The sequence below is a fragment of the Notolepis coatsorum genome (assembly GCF_963971535.1).
Source record: "Notolepis coatsorum genome assembly, chromosome: 10".
Taxonomy (NCBI): domain Eukaryota; kingdom Metazoa; phylum Chordata; class Actinopteri; order Aulopiformes; family Paralepididae; genus Notolepis; species Notolepis coatsorum.
This window is the reverse complement of record NC_140174.1, coordinates 19,154,557-19,159,326: the sequence shown is the minus strand read 5'-3', so window position 1 is coordinate 19,159,326 and position 4,770 is coordinate 19,154,557. Positions and strand designations below refer to the sequence as shown.

The window sequence follows — 4,770 nt, the reverse complement described above, 5'->3', positions numbered from 1 at the left end:
ATAAAGTGACCGCATTGTCATAGTTATCATCTGTTAATGTCAGTCCTGCTATTGCCTTTGCAGCTGGTCCAGTGAGATAGGTTTTCAGGTAAGTAAACTTCTCTCTTTTACACAGTCCATCATTATTGTGAATAGCAGTTTCATACTGGCTCCAGAATTCCTGCCATTTACTGACATCTCCATTATATTTCTCAATGACCAATCTTGGTAGCTTTACTGACTGTCTCTGTGATCTTGCTTCAGTATCACTCACCCGCCGGGCCTCTGCTGTCAGTTCCTTTTGGTTCCTTATTACTCGTTGTGCGCGGCTCCGTTGGATAATGATGCGCTCCTTGCACGTCTCTGTTGATTCAATCTCCGCGTCCAAATCGTCCATCAAAGTTAGCTGCTCTATTTCCCGGTTTATTTCAAGCAAACTGTCCTCCTTCGATGCCAGTACATCCAACATAGTTGTCAAGTCTTCAACACTCTGAGCCTCATTTCCAATCTCAGCGTCAATCTGATTTAAAAGACGTGTAGTACCACCTCTGATAGCACCGCGCTTCCGTTTCTGTCTCTCTAATTCACTCCGACGTTCTGTTTCATCCATTCTATCGTTATATCCAAATGATCTAAATGATCCAAAGTTCCCTGGTTTCGGCACCAAAATGTAGAATAACTACGTTCCAAAAGAATAGATTGTCCAATACATCGGATTCCAATAGGTTGTACTTTATATAGAATCTTCAGCGCACGTTACATTACAGTTGAGTTCTCATCAGGTTCATTCATAAAACGCTCTCTGTCAATCAACTAAAAGGACGCAGCTGGTAGCAGGTTCAATGCATCCTGGGACTTGTATTTCTACTAACGTGGTGACTAATGTAAATAATAGTATCTCTGACTAGAATAAACAAACACTCTTCCACTTCCACTTCTTCTTTCAAAGGTAAACAATAATCGATATTAACATATATGTAATATAACTCATAATCATTAACCTGGCCTATTAAGTTACAACATATAGTGTGGGTGGCAACCTGGCTTCGCCAGGTCACCCACACTAACTAGACAATTCCGCGCGGTGGAAATTGTGAAAGTGTGGGTGACGCCTGTGCACCGCCGGCCAACGGGAGAGGGTCTCTCGCGAGTCTCTATGACAAACAAATAAAACGTATTAAAAAACGTTTCAGAGTTTTTTGAATCTTTCGGACTTTTCCGAGTTTTAGAAATTTGTCGAACTTTTCCAAGTTTTTAAACATGTTCGTACTTTTCCGAGTTTTTGAAATTTTTCTGACTTTTCAGAGTTTTTGAAATTTGTCGAACTTTTCCGAGTTTTTTGAATTTTTCGGACTTTTCCGAGTTTTTAAAAGTTCTGACTTTTCCGAGTTTTAAAAAATGTTCGTACCTTTCCGAGTTTTAGAATTTTTTTGGATTTTTCCGAGTTTAATATTTTTTTGGACTTTTCCGAGTTTTTGAAATTTTTCAGACTTTTCAGAGTTTTTAATTTTTTTTTAACTTTTCAGAGTTTTTGAAATGTATCGGGACGAAGGGGGTGTGGCCTAAGGGGGCGTGGTCTAATGATCGGGGGAGTGGTCAACATCGACCAATGAAAGAGGATATCCCTACCGAGTACAATGGCACAATCCGCAAGTCTCTACGACAAACGGTTCAAGAGATACACTGAGGGGGTGTGACAGTTTGAGAGAGAGAGAGAGAGAGAGAGAGAGAGAGAGAGAGAGAGAGAGAGAGAGAGAGAGAGAGAGAGAGAGAGAGAGAGAGAGAGGAGAGACCCTCCCCGTCTGAGCGGCTGTCGACAGTTGATGATGTCACACACTAGACTAGGTTACTAGGATGCGACCGTAGCATTATGTCAACAACACGGAGGCAGCCGGCTAGCCTGGATGGATTGCATGAAGCAATATAATTAAGAAATGAATAACCAATAAATGTGAAGTTATCTTTGATCCCCTGTTGTCAAGCGTCTTCAATATACCCCCCCCCTCCTCACTAATGTTACTGTGTTGCAGAGTCACTTTAGTTAGACACTAGTTTAGCGTTAGCTGAACGGCTAACTGGCGTTAGCCAGAGGCTACTAGCGTTAGCATGTTGAGCAATTCTATTCATGTCTCCTCGACTTCCACTGTTTGTTAATAACTGTGACGCGGCTCTCGCCTTATGTAGTAGCAAAGCAATAGTATCTGCTGTGTGTGTGTGTGCAGTCACAGTGCACTGCTGATAAGTGGATGAGAGGAAATTATATCAATGCATCGGTTTTTGACCGATGCAAAGACGCTACAACAAGTCAAGTCAAGTCAAGTCAAGAGTTTTATTTGTCACGGCATACGGATATACAATGAAATGCGGGTGGTCTTGCCCGCAACGATGTGCAATTGGTACAACATATAACATATAATAGAATCCAATAAAAAAAAAATTTGCAATAAAATTGTGCAATAACAGGTAGTAGGTAACAATAAATTTGTGCAATGATGGGTAACAGTTGACAGTTAACAGTAGTAGTAATAGTAGTGCAATACACTGTTACTGTTGCTAATACTAATTTAAAGTGGCCTTTCCTTTTGGCAATAAGTGAGGGTGCGTGCGGCCTGAGTGTGTGCCCGCTCAACAAGATGCATCGCGAGTTCAGCCTGACATTTTGCCGACGCGGACTTATTCCACCGGTGCACTTGCATCGTGAACGTGTATGCCGGCGCACCGATGCAAATCGATGAATCGTCACATCACTAACACACACACCTGTGACAGTTTCTATGGGATTTGAGGGTGTAGAGACATCTGCTGGTGAAGATGTAGTACTGCTGTTCACTGTGGATACATCTGCTGGTGAAGATGTAGTACTGCTGTTCACTGTGGATGCTGTAGACAGGGGGGGTGCACAACACATCTTGAATAATCTAAGATTAAATAAAGGGATAGTGCATCTGTTTTATGCAATTTTCATGTTCTACAAGCACATTCAAAATAATTTTTATTGAAGATTACATCAAAATGTTCTATATTGAGTAACAATTATTAACAATAACAGGTTTTTCCTCCACAACATTTTTTCAATAAACTACTCATTCAAATAGCGAACAAGTACCTGATATTTATTGATATTTACCAGGAATTCCAAGTCAGCAGCTTGTATTATTTCAAGACATGTCAATACCTACTCAGCTTTCTGTGTATGCTGAAGCTAAAGGCATCAGATGTTTACCACATGTTGGACCATGACAGATCAAACTTATTTGTGACATCACACATGCAAACTCAGATTTCAAGGAAGTACAGAGAAGCCCTCCTTCCCCAATGGAAGAATGTGAAAAAATTTGCTCTGGTGACAAGTACAAAGTCACAAATACCAACCTGCATAATCAAAGCCATGCCCCCAAGAGGAGTTAACCATAAAGCAAACATGATTTAGAGTAGAGGGGAGCTATAAATGCATACTAGAATGCATACTAGGCTTCTTAATTTTTATGATTTCATCATGTCATCCTCACAATTCTGTTGGGGGCAGGTGGACGCGTAGTCAGGGCAGCAGTCATTCAAATGTAAACACGCTTCATCACAGTAACAGCTGGTTCTTTGACAGCTGTTGTTCAGACCCAGACAGCACAGCACAGGAGGGCCTGAGCAGCCTGGAACACAACACAACAAAACACAATCAGTTTCATCCTCACCAAGTAAACAACCTGAGATCAGTCAGTCTTCTCTATTCTAAACATTACTTTATCTCCTAGACATTTTAATTGCCTGATGACATTGATTCCAATATAGCCTCCAAGGCTGATGATAAAAGGTAATTTCATGCACTGTCCAAGACCGTCATATTCATTGTTTGATCATTTATAAACATGACATATTGGTTTAATATAAGTCATGAATGACCTGAAGTAGTGATATCTTAGATCAGTGGTGCCCAACCAGTCGATCGCGATCGACAGGTAGATCGCGGGCTGATTTCAAGTAGATCTCGATTAATAAAATTCGATTATAAAAAAATAAAAAATAAATTATAATATAATATAATATAGCCGTAATATATAATAATAATAATATATAATAATAATTTTTATTTATTTTTATTTTTTTTTGCAAAATCAACTCTGCCTCTCCTTGTTAACTACAACAAGCAATGCTGTTTGTTATTTAAGATGAGGTCGGACTCGGCACTGACAGATTTGTGTTCATTATGCTGCTTTTATAAAGCCTCAAATGACGGCTTACAATATACAATTTTGGCTGGTAGCTCTCGGCTAGGTGGTAAATTAAAAAGTAGATCTTGGTTCAAAAAAGGTTGGGCACCCCTGTCTTAGATGGTAATAAGTAGTTGAGCAGTGACTCACTCCCTGGTGTAAATGTAAATGTTGCAGACACAGTGACAGTCGCAGCAGCAGTAGTAGTATAGTTTGTTTGTGTGGTCAAGCTGGTGGTGTCCTGGGAGGAGCTGACTGGTGAGGTAGAGGCAGATGTTGTTTCATTGGATGGAGTAGAGGTGGAGGTAGTCTGGGCGGATGTATTTAGGGAGTGTGGGTGGGAAGTAAGAGTCATTGTGACTTGTGAAGTCACCGACTGTCGGACTGTGGTGGAGCTAGCTGAGGTGTTTTTAACAGAGGAAGGTGTAGTAAAGTTGTTTTGATCAGAGGAAGGTGTAGTGGAGGTGTTTCGAACAGAGGAAGGTGTAGCTGATGTGTTTTGAACAGAGGAAGGTGTAGCTGAGGTGTTTTGAACAGAGGAAGGTGTAGCTGAGGTATTTTGAACAGAGGAATGTGTAGCTGAGGT

General features: G+C 40.6%; 1 long non-coding RNA gene across 1 annotated transcript; it reads right to left on the bottom strand.

Moving 5' to 3' along the window:
• Nucleotides 1-2,743: 2,743 nt before the first annotated feature.
• LOC311236080 lies at nt 2,744-4,466 on the bottom strand. Its single transcript, XR_014620194.1, has 3 exons — nt 4,335-4,466; nt 3,489-3,626; nt 2,744-2,859 (listed from the first exon to the last, which is right to left on the bottom strand). It is a non-coding gene; the product is annotated as an uncharacterized lncRNA (long non-coding RNA).
• Between the last annotated feature and the right edge of the window lie 304 nt (nt 4,467-4,770).